The sequence below is a fragment of the Lolium perenne genome, chromosome 6, assembly GCF_019359855.2.
Source record: "Lolium perenne isolate Kyuss_39 chromosome 6, Kyuss_2.0, whole genome shotgun sequence".
Classification (NCBI taxonomy): Eukaryota; Viridiplantae; Streptophyta; class Magnoliopsida; order Poales; family Poaceae; genus Lolium; species Lolium perenne.
Genome location: NC_067249.2, coordinates 107,467,720 through 107,479,835, shown reverse-complemented (window position 1 = coordinate 107,479,835; position 12,116 = coordinate 107,467,720).

Below are 12,116 nucleotides of genomic sequence, written 5' to 3'. Positions count from 1 at the left end.
CTAGCATCAACTTTGCACGAAATTGCAGCCGCAAATTGAGATCTGCAAAAAGTTCATCACACTCTGCACAAGGTAGGGCGCAAAGTGGAGCAAAAGGGGCACAACAAGGCCTGAACAGCAATAAAAAAAATTCAAAAGGAGGCCAAGGTGCTGGGCGCATTGACATGAGTATACCCTTCGGGTACCCATTATTAGTATACCTGGCTCGGCTCTGCCCAATATGGAGAAGGCCCAACAAGGCAACCCGAGGAAGTGGTCGACTAGAATTCTTGTAAAATCCTAGACAGGTTACATATATAAAGCTAGTCAGGACACCCGATAGGGGGAGAATAGAGAGACAACATAGCTCCGCTACGGCAGCCCCTGTAAACATGCTTATGATCATATACTGGATTGCTAGAACCACGTAGGGATCCTCCACCGAGGGGACCCGAAGCTGGGTACGTCGTGTGCCTAATCTCGCTCCCGGAATCTCCATCATCACTCTCTCCCAAAACCCAAGTCTACAATACGTAGGCATTGGCGAGGTGATCCCTCGTCAATTGGCGCCGTATGTGTGAATCGCGGCGACTGAATTTTGTTATCTGGGCGGGATCTCTCAACATCTTCATCGACAAGCACAACTTCATCATCGGGGGCCTCGAAGAAAAAATCTATGTAAGTACGGGACGATCCGTCACGGGTGCACCTGATGGTCGGTTGCGGCACTCGAAGATCGCTTGCAATTCGATTGGGCTTCGGTTCGCTGAGTCACGCGCACGGCATCAACCTCGTGGTTTGATCTTCACCAGCGTCAGAAAGAGAAAACGGTCAAAGACTTGTCCACACGCGCGCACGGATCGTGGGTTCCGTAAACAAATTCCATCTCTCTCCCATCGATAACAATACTACTTTGCTAGTTTAGCTATACTTTGTTCATATCTAACCCGATTGTTTTTCTGGCATGAGCATGAGTTGTTCTAAGAACCACGTCATGGGCAAAACTAGATCAGATACCCGGAAGTTGCTCGCAAGACCGTATATACTGCGTCGACGAGTCATCAGTCCGGAAGAACCTACATCGTCATTGGCTTCGGAAGAGCAGACATCGATATCGACTACTTTTTTTAACACTGCCACATCGACACTATCCACAAGATCCGCTGCGGCTTTATCAGGTGCTATATTTCCAGTTAATCAATATTCGCAAAATATAATTTACCGATTTTTTTCCCGGCACGTACTGTTGTTTGTGCGCAGACTTTTGGGTCTTAATTCAACTACAGATCTGAATATGCTCCGGTTAATCCGACATATTTACCCTCGAGTCTGGTGTCGTCACCACGATGCAGCGCATACGTTTCAAAGGCAACTTGGTTCATACCAGCGCACTAATCCATGTCGTTTCAAAGGCAACTTGGTTCATACCAGCGCACTAATCCATGTCGATGTCTTCACGTTTCGCACTGGCCGGATCAAGGACATGCTGATCAGAAAATGGGCACAGATTCAAGATAAAATAATGGCTATGTGACCGGTTAAGACCTTGTCGCTCGCGGATACGTCATGTAGTGGATTTATCTTCTTCGGTTCAAGCAGATTTATCTTCTTCGGCTTACTAGATTTGTCTTCTTCAGATCGGTATTTTCTTCAGTTTCGTGGATTTATCATCTATGGTACATAATACTACCCGGTGCACTTCTGGCTGACTGAATTCATCTATATGGTCATCATTATTTTTTCTTATATAATACTACCTGGTGCACTTCTGGGTGAGTGGATTTCATCCTATAAGGTTATCATTGATTTTCTCTAATATAATACTACCCGACGCATTCTCGGGTCAGTGGATTTATCATCTATGATTATTACTGGATTTATTTTCTTTGGGTCAATGGATTCATCCTCTATGCAAATTCATCTTTTATGGTTATTACTGGATTCTTCGGTTCAACGGATTCATCCTCTATGATATTGGCGGATTCATCTTTAATATATGCTTCATATTTAATGACCTTCATCCTAAATGGCTTCACCTTATACGACGTCGCGACTCCGTCAACTTCTTCCGACATCACGGCAAACACTCGGGGCTCGACAACGACTTTGCCGCGGGTCAGAACTGCGACACGACGCCTAAGCAAAAGTCATGATGTCACCCCAGCAGCGCAGCGCTCGGGGGCTCGGTTATTTCTTTGTCAACAATTTGGCGCCATCTATTTTTGCTTTTTGGTGGTTTCTACTTCGACTCGACTTCTTCGCTGCACTCCAAGGCTTCATCCACTTAGTTGCACGGCATATCTCCGTTAATTTCGTCGTACCTAATAAGCTAAGTATTTTCTTTAATTTACACAAAATTGATTATTATTTACTTTCGCTGCACCCAACACTCGGGGGCCGCGTTGTATAGATTCCCTCTACATCTCAGGTTGACAAAAGAAGTACTGCGCCAAGAAAAAACTACATCAACGAAGAACTCGATAAAAAATTCTGCAAGAAACCCGAAGAAATTGTCTTCAAGAGAGAACCCGATGAAATTTTTTCCTCAAGGAGGACCCGAAAAATGTTCCTCAAGGAGGACCCGAAGAAGTGTCCTCAAGGAGGATCCGAAGAATTGTCCTCAGGGAGAACCCGAAGAATTGTCCTCAAGGAGGACCCGAAGAAATTTTCTTCAAGGAGGAACTTGACGAAATTTTTATCAAGGAGGAACTCAAAAAAAGGGTTGAAAAATCTTCGGGTTCATTAACTCGTCATTTATTCCGAACAAGAGCATCGGCGAGATACCTGACGACAATATAGAAGAACCCAATATATTCAGCTATCCCATCACGCCGCGAGAAATATAGAAGAGCCCAAAAAATGGGTCATTACATCAGTCGAACAAGGCACTAGAAAACATATTCTCGGAGTGCGTCCGCCGCGTAAAAACTTTGAATGTCGTGACTCGTAAAAAGGTCACGAAGGTAAGACCCCAGGATCCGTCCTATGTGGCGTGGCATCGCACCCGAATGCGCTCTGCCACTTTTTTCCACATCAACATATGTGAAGAAATAAACCCAGCGGACGCGTTGTGGACCCGATAATTTTGCTGGAATTCAGTTTTGGTAAGTCCTAAAGCGGCACGTTCTGAATTACGCCAGTATCCCGAATTCGTGTCCGGGGACGCGAGTTTGAAGTAGGTTTATCGGGATTTGCCACTAGAGCAATTAACTGGTACCTGATCTGTCAGATGAACCAGCCGCATTTACCAATATCCCTGTACAATATATTTGACGAAGAAAATATAATGTATCTTTGGTCTCGAAGAATTTGAAAAGGATAAAAAGCACGGAAATTTCATTCGATTCTTTAAATATATAAAGGTTTGTACACTCAACTCGACTCTGCGACTCGAGTGGAGCCTACTCCCATCGGGAGTGCATGGATTTCATTAAGTCTTCGAACACAAGTCGATAAAAAGGGGCGGCGCCCAGAAATATAGTCAAGTTCTTTATCGAGTAATACAACTTGAGTCTATGCCCAAGTGCAAGCACTTGCCTATAGACTCAGGGGCTACTCCCATCGGGAGCGCTGGTCGCGCACCCGATAGAATAATAACGTTGAGAATCGTCGACATCATCTACGTTAAACATTGTCTACAATATTGACCTGATGTATTTTCCGGATCAATGGCCTCGCCTTGTATTTCTTCGACTTCGGAGATGATTATGCTTGGAGTCTCTACGCAAGTCTTCGACTTCCCTAGACACTCGGGGGCTACTGACATGGGCAACTTCGGGTACCCATTATTAGTATACCTGGCTCGACTCGGCCCAATATGGAGAAGGCCCAACAAGGCAACCCGAAGAAGTAGTCGACTAGGACTCTTGTAAAACCCTAGGCTGGTTACATATATAAAGCTAGTCAGCGCACCCGATAGGGGGGAGAATAGAGAGACAACATAGCTCCGCTACGGCGGCACCCTGTAAACATGCTTATGATCATATACTGGATTGCTAGCAGCACGTAGGGATCCTCCACCGAGGGGACCCGAAGTTGGGTACGTTGTGTGCCTAATCTCGCTCCCGGAATCTCCATCGTCGCTCTCTCCTAAAACCCAAGTCTACAATACGTAGGCATTGGCGAGGTGATCCCTCGTCACGCATGGCGATGGCGATCAGGCGTCTCGCGCGCGGATTTTGGCAGGCCTCTTCATGAACCATGCCCTGGTGTCATCGTCGACGCCGCTCAAGTCGGCAAGCATGATCCTTGTGTCTTCTGCACGCAATTTGGCCTCGGCGTCTGCCTTTTTGGCCTCGACGTCCAGCCTTTGGACCTCAATGACCTCCTATGCGAGGTTGTGGTAGATGGCATCTGCGGCCTCTTTTTCCAGACGCCTCTTCTCGTCCCTAGCAGCCATGGCGGCACGGTTGTCGGCCATTATCTTCTCCATGCTCTGGGTGAAGTGAATGGCCTGCGCCTCCCGGACAAGATCAGCCTTGGTAGCCTTATGGCCTCGTGGACGAGGTGGAAGGGCTGGATGGCCTTGATCGTCGTCTTCGCCGTCGAGGTTGATCGCTATCCCATTCCTCACAGCTTCGTTGTATGACGCAAAGCTTGTCATCCACTTGTTGGCGTTCTTGAGCACCTCCCAGCAATGGACCATATGGAAGCCCTTCTTATGCGTCGCCCTGAACTTCTCCAAGGCGCGAGATACCTGCAATCATAGCCGCCAATGATGTACATTCAATGATGCAATTAGTGTAGAATGATGATGGTTGTATCGTATTTACCACTGTCATGACGCCAGCGCCGCTTACGGGGTTGTTAATAGCTTGTCTCTTGTTTGATGTAGTTCCATCTTTTCCGGAGGGACTCTTCCGTCCGAGGGCTTGTGATATGGTAGGGCCGGTGCATCCTGGTCTCGTTGTACTGCTGCAAGACCTTGGCCCAATAGACCTTTCCCTTTTGTTGTGCGCCATTAATACAATCATGGCTCGTTGCCAGCCACGCTTGACACAAAAACTTATCCTCGTCGTCGACGAAGCCTTGTGTCCTCAGGCTCTTCCCCTTATTCTTCGTACCAATGTCAGGTTGTGTTGGCGCGTCATCGAAGTCGTCGACGGACACGGGTGTTGGCTGCGTCTGTTGGGTGGCGAAGAGTCGTGCGGTTTCGATGTCCTCCGCATCTTGCGTTGCTGTCTAGTCATCATGCGGGCCTGTCCCGGTCGGATCACCGCGAACGAAGCCGCCGCCGAAGATAATTTCCTCGATGTCTAAGTCATGGCGGTCCTTCCAATAGTCCTACGAATAACCGGACATCAGACACATGATACACGACAGTCGCACACATTGATAGAGCTGACGTACCGGGTCGTCCATCGTCAGGGCAGGCGGCGCCATTTCGTCGAACAAGATGCGGGACTGTGGCATGCTCTCCTGCGGCACCTGCCGTGTCTTCTATGTCGCGCCCGGGCAGGAGTCGCCGCTTCTAGGCGTCCGGTTGAGGTCGGGAACCGCCGCCCCGTTGAACTGCTCCGGCGCCCCGGTCATCTGCACTGGCGGCAGGTCGGAGGCGAACCACGACGCCGGGTGGCCCTGCAAGGGAGCGGGAGTTCCAGGGCGTACTGGGAACTTACCGAGCTCACCGACGAGGCCGGAGAAGCGACGCCGGCGATCCCCTCTCTCTTGACGAGCATGTAGCCCTCCGCTAAGGTCGGATGGAGGGCTACTTTTGCGACGCCAGCTTTGATCTTCATCTGCCAGGCCTGCTGGTTGGCGGCCGCGACAGTCTTGATCTTCTGGTTCTTGCGCCGGCCGGGATGCTTCGTGGCCTCGATGATTTTCTCCTCCGCGGAGAGCACCTTCTTTGCCGCCTTCGGCTTTGCCTCCCGGCCACCGCCGGTGGCGGCCCGCTTTGCTTCCGCCGGAGCTGCAGTCTCCATTGTGGCTATGGTCATGACTACGGGGGAGTGTGGGGCGGCGGTGGGTGCGAGGGTTTGCTCCGCATCCATGGCGGTGGCTGCGGCGGTGAGGACGTCCATCGCTTCTGGATTGCTCGCACCGGTCTAGTTTGCAATTTCGCGGGGGGAATGGCCAGTGGCGGGAATAATATCGGCCTCCCTGCCACTGACGCGCGGGTCCTACGTCTTTTTCGGTGGACACTCGGCACGACCGCCGAGCGTCCGTGGAGACGCAAACCTGGCGCATATTTGGGCCAGGTTTGCGTCTCCGTGGACGGCCCGGTCACTTTGCGTCGCCCCGCTGGAGCAGGCCCCAGACGCATTTCCGGTCACGGCGGACACAAACGGTCGCTCAGCGTCCGTTTGCGTCGCGCCGCTGGAGATGCCCTAGGAATCTCCAGCGGCGCGACTGGTTGCGTCCGCCGGGTTGAAACATGCGTCTGCTACCACCTTCAGAGGGACGACGCAAAGTGACCTGCGTTCACGGCGAAGCAAAACTTGACCCAAATATGTTTCTCGGATGCGTCTATGCGAACGCTGCGCGGAGAGCAAAGTGTCCGCTCGCGTCTGGCGGACGTTTCATCGGGCCCGCCTGGCAGCGACCCTGCGTCGATGCATCTTTTCAGGCGCGCCAGCGACTCGCGCCGCATCGGCAGTCTGCGCCACGTTAATGGCGATGCCTCGGCTGCCGAGCGGCCGCCGCCCACCTCCGCCAATGCAGTAATAGCGACGCCACGCATCTTGTGGCCGTCGCCTGCCTCTGGCCTATATAAAGAGGGCGCGAGTTCTTCTTCCTCATCCACTCCTGCAAACAAACCCTAGCCGCCACAAGCTCCACTGTAGCGTCGCCTAGCTCTTCCTGCGACGCAGCCAGACCCGCGAGGAAGTCCATGGCGGGTCCTGGTGGCCGGCGAGGCGGTCGAGGCCGCGGGCCTGGGCGCCCCTAGAGCTGGGGCAGGGGCCGCCGTGGTGGAGCAGCTACGGCCCCATGCTCGTCTGCGCCCTCCTCGTCTTCGCAGGAGGACCGCTGCTTCGAGTTCCTCCTCCGCATCGACGATGACCCACTCGGCATCAAGCGGCTCTCGGAAAAGTTCGGTGAGTTCGTCGATGGCGTCGAGCCGACACACTTGCAGCTACGGGATGCCAGCTGCAACTTCTGCCGGTGGACTGTCGAGGTCTTGTTCGACGGGCAGGGCAAGATGTACCTGCACACGGGGTGGGATAAGTTCGTCCGCGACCTCGCGCTCGAGCCCGGATTCCAGCTCACCTTCCTCTACGAGGGGGACGGTGACATGATCGTCAAGGTGTTCGACGACACGGCGTGCCGCAGGCACTACCACGCCGGCGAATCCGGCTCGGACACCGATAGTTAGAACTTAGAGTGTTCTTTCTTTGCAGCGAATATGGCTACGGGCCAGTTGAAGCCAGTAGTGAAGGTTTCTGGTTGTTCTTCCTCGGAAGAACCAACAGGGGTACCATCACCAGCTGGATTTTCTAGTTTGGGTGACTAGGTGTGCCCTCGAGTGTTCTTTCTTGGCAGCGAACATACGAAAATCAACACAACTAGTTTCTTTTTTTAAATGTTTTTATTTGTGTTAACCATGGTTCAAACTATGTATTAGTTTGTGTAAACCATGTTCCAAACTATGTATTAGTTTGTGTAAAATCATGTTCCAATATGTAATATTTGGAACTATGTTTAAATGGAGAAGAGGAAAACAAACAAGTAAAAAAAATGTGTCGCCGCTGGAGCCACCCCTAGATGCAAACGGACACGCGGACAAAAACGGTCATTTTAGCGTCTGCGGCGCGATGCAAACGGACGCTCGCGGACAATAAAATGCGTCGCGCCCCTGGAGATGCCCTTAAAACATTTATTCCTGCTGCAAACGGTCCCTTCTCGTGGCTTCTACAGTCAAGCCGAAATCCCTCCCTAGCACTCAACCGTTCAAACGGTTGGTTTGTGTCGGTGCAAACCGCTCGCGCCCGCGTGACTCACTCCTATTCTGCGGGCTGCATCCGCTCCTTCTTTTCTGGTAACCATGCACTATTATTTTTTCGGCCCGATCTCTTCCAGTGTTTTTCTAAATATTTTGAATAGGAAGATTTATCCCCCCATCCCCTCCGCTCGTTGTTTTCTCTCCCTTGTTCTCCTGGCATTCAGCACCGACAGACACGGCGATGGCGAGGGGGCGATTCCCTCTGCCTAGAGTGCGCGATGTCGATCTCTTCTACACTCATTTCATTAGTAAGGGTGAATCTTCGGGATCTAGTTGATAGCCTAATTTCCCAGATCTGGTTGGATGCAGTAGTCGCCGGTGGATTTTTCTTCTCTGGTGAGGTTTGTTCTACCGCAAATCCATTAGATTTGTGTAGTTCTCTGTGGAGATTTGTACACTTTGTTTTGCGTTTTGTTGGCGGATTTCTTCTCCGACGAGGTTTTTGTTGTATGTGCTCATCTAAATATTGGCCAGGCTCTACTTGTTGTCATTCTTTCATGTTCACCGTAGATATTGTAACACCCCATTTTTCAGAACCTGCATTTTTCCTCTAGCTTAAAATTTTGAACCAACTAAAACTTTCATTATATGTTTGTGAGAGTACTTAATTATGTTTCATGCTTAGCCTAGTTTTAAAATTTTCACTAAGAGTTTAACTTTGGAAAATAATCTTGAGGGATATATTAGTACCTCACATAGAATCATTAGGGTTTGCCCATTTATGCTTCTGGCAACATTTTTAGTTATGCACTTCACCTCTTTAAACCCTAGTTCTTCTTGTTGTTCATCACCATCTTGATAAGAGGGAACACTCCCCTCTCTTCTTTTTGTTGATGCCACCTCATCGCCTAGGGTTACACCAACAACATCACCACCACTTCTTTCTCTTATTTTTTTCAACACATGTGATCATGCACTTGGCATGGCCCCCTTCTTTCTTTTCACCTCTGCCCCTTTTTCCTTTTTCTCCTTTTCTCTCTTGGAGATTGGCCGAGAGGCAAAAAGGAGGGAAACCTCCCCCTCTCTTTTCTCTTCCCCCTCTCTCTCTCTCTCTCTCTCTCTCTCTCTCTCTCTCTCTCTCTCTCTCTCTCTTTCCCCTGGTTTAGGCCGAGGTCGACACCACAACTCCCTCTCTTGCCCTGGCCCAACCCTGGCCCCTTCCACCTCTCCCTTCTCTGGCCCAAACGCCACCAGTACACCTCCCCCGCCAAAACCCTAGCGCTAGCCCGCGAGCACGCCTGGAGGCGACATGATGGCAACGCCTCGTGCAACGTGCCATCACCCTCGTCTGCCGCGCACCGCCTCGACTCCCTCCCCTCGCTGACGCCACCAGGGAGACGTCACCCTGGGCCCGGCCAGTGACGCCAGCCCTCGCGCGCTTGTTGGCCACCCGCACTGCCCACTCCACTACCCCCTCCCTCTCCACCTATAAAACCCGCCCGAGCGCCACCCCTCTCCCTTCAGCTCCCCACTCACCACGTCGTTAGGCTGCTCCACTTCTCGCCTGGCTGCTCAAGCAGCAGCTCGAGCCACTACTGTCGCCGTGCCGAGACGCTCACCGCGGTCACCACGTGGGTGACGCGCAGGTGGTCACCGCCGCAACGCCAACGACGCCTCCCTCCCCTTTTCTATCATCGCCAGCACCGTCCCGCTGCAGCCCTAACCCTTTTTCCCTGCCCCTATCGCGCAGATCCGCAGCGAGGCGACGGCAACGACGACGCTCCGACGACGCCCGTGACGCAGATGCCGCGGAACGAGGCGACTGCGATGTGTCCGAGCGCCGCCAGAACGACCACGAGCTGCACGACCACGCCGCCCACACGTCTGCACGCCACCGAGTCGTCGTTGACCGCTGGTAAGCCGCCGCGCCGCCCCTTTCTTCTCCTGCGCCGGCGAGCGCCGCAAACGTCGAGCACGCGCCGGATCTGGACCGTCGGATCCAGATCGGACGGGCGCATGGCGCATGCACGACCACGTTGGCATGCATGGCCACGTCCGCCGGCCTGGCCCGCCACGGGCCCCGGCCCTTTTTCTTTTTTCCTTTTCTTTTTTTTCTCCGACCACCGGAGAGCCCCACTGGGCCGGCGCACCATCACAGCACCGCACGGCCCAAAGTTTCCCGCCCTGGGAAAATTCGTTTAAAAATTCTAATTAGAAATTAAAAACTGAAAAGTATCTGCGAGCCTTTTTGTGAATAAAATTAGTTTGGTAGCTCCGATTGATATGATTTCAATTGCATTAGAACCAGTTTGAAAATATCTTTCAGATGCCACTGACCTTGTATTTTTAAGATTTTTCTACGCTTTTTAGTAAATAAAACTTGACCACTGTTTCTGGTTAGTATTTTGAGTCTCAAAAATTGGAAAATAAGTATTTTTGAATGATTCCAGTTGTGTTAATCTTAGTTTGTTACTGTGCACCTAGGAAAAATACCACGAGTCTCTGTTCATGAAGTTTTGTCTCTGGTTATGATTGTATGTGTGTCACATGCAATGATAGGGTTTACATTTGTTTGTTTTATTTAAACCTTGTCACCTTTTTATTCTAAAATCGGCCAAACCATAATTTTTTACTGTCAAACAACTCCCCTGCATATTTTCATCTTTTATTTATTTACCCTTGGTTCTTGAGTTGCTTATTGATTGTATGCATCGTTTACTTTTGCGACGCTAGATACGAACGAGGGTGAAGTTGAAGGGGATGACTTTGGAGAAGGATTTGAGGAAGACCAGGGACAAGCCAACCAAGGCAAGCCATCTTGTGATCTCTGTTTTGGTGTCTAGTTGGGTGTCATTTGTTGATCCCCAAAGCACCTTGATTCTATGTGTGTTGTTCTCTCTATCTTTGTTATCTATGTATTGGTTGCTAGTGGGGTACTCCCTAGTGGTGATACTCCACTATTGTCCTTGTGATTATGGGATGCATGGCACCATGGTCATGCTATTCCACTTGGTTATCTTGTATGCTCAACATGAGCATGTCTCACCCCAAGATAATGACTTACACCACACCCACTCCCTATGTTGTATAAATGTATCAATGTAATGATCTTGGTGTATTCTCAATTTGAGAGGAGTATGCCGTGTACCCCCTTTGGAGAGTATGTTGATACTTCGTTATCTAAGTTTGATAATTAGCCCCTCAAATCTGAGAATACATTTCTCCTTGTGTTGTCTTAATACATGCTTACCTTAAGCAAGTATGATCCACACCCTTACCCCCTTTTTTACACCATCTATGGCGTGATGACTCTCATCCCGGCCATAGTGCAATACTAGTTCAACTCATGAAACTATAGGTTGGGAACCCCTCAAGGCTTACCTTGTTGTAAATGCTTACGAAAACCTTGGGTAAGTTAACTCTACCCAAGTGTATGTTTTCGATGGAAAAGCAAAGGTTTTGAACAAGGTTGTTCGGAGATATATGGTGGTTTGTTGGTAAACAATGGAAGTGTGTGGGTTATGTTTTTCAAAGGAGCACTGCGTATAAGTGTTCGCCGTCCCAACTTTAATTCGCGCAACCACATTATCCAAAGTGGGCACGGGCTTAGTCCGTAGTCTGTTGAAATTGGCATGAGCACCCTTCACAACTTTCTAGGGAGGGTCATGACGACCTCTGACGCCGGGTTGTGCTCTGGAGGAGGCAATACACTGTAGTTGCCTATAGCCGGACGATTACTGAGGGTCTTCTGTCATGGCACCGGAGATACGCTCAAAAGGAGGTATGCTGCCGGGGTGCCGGGAAGGGGTAAGCCCGCAGGGAAGGACTTGTGCCAAGGGAGACGGGCGAAAGACTATGACTGATTATCCGAGACTCGCATACTTTCGTATGACGATCCGGGGATGATCCCGGAGGATTTATCGGTTCTTGTGGGGAAAGTGCGCAAACTCTGCAGAGTCAAATCTATTCGAATAGTCGCGTCCGCGGTCATGGACAAGTTGAAATGGCCATACTTAACCTGGGCTTGAGTTTTGATTTGATAAATGTTTTGCAAAGAAAATGTTGTGTTGGATGTACCGGAAGGGTACAGAAAAAGGGCGTGAGTCGACCATATGGAGATGGTCGTGGAAAAACTAAGACCAAGTGGGGAACTCTTTTCTAGTGTTTCATGTAGAGGAACTCTTCTTCAATAAAGATATAGAGATGTCATAGTTATCTTTTGAAGTATCTTCTTCAATAAAGATGTAGAGATGTC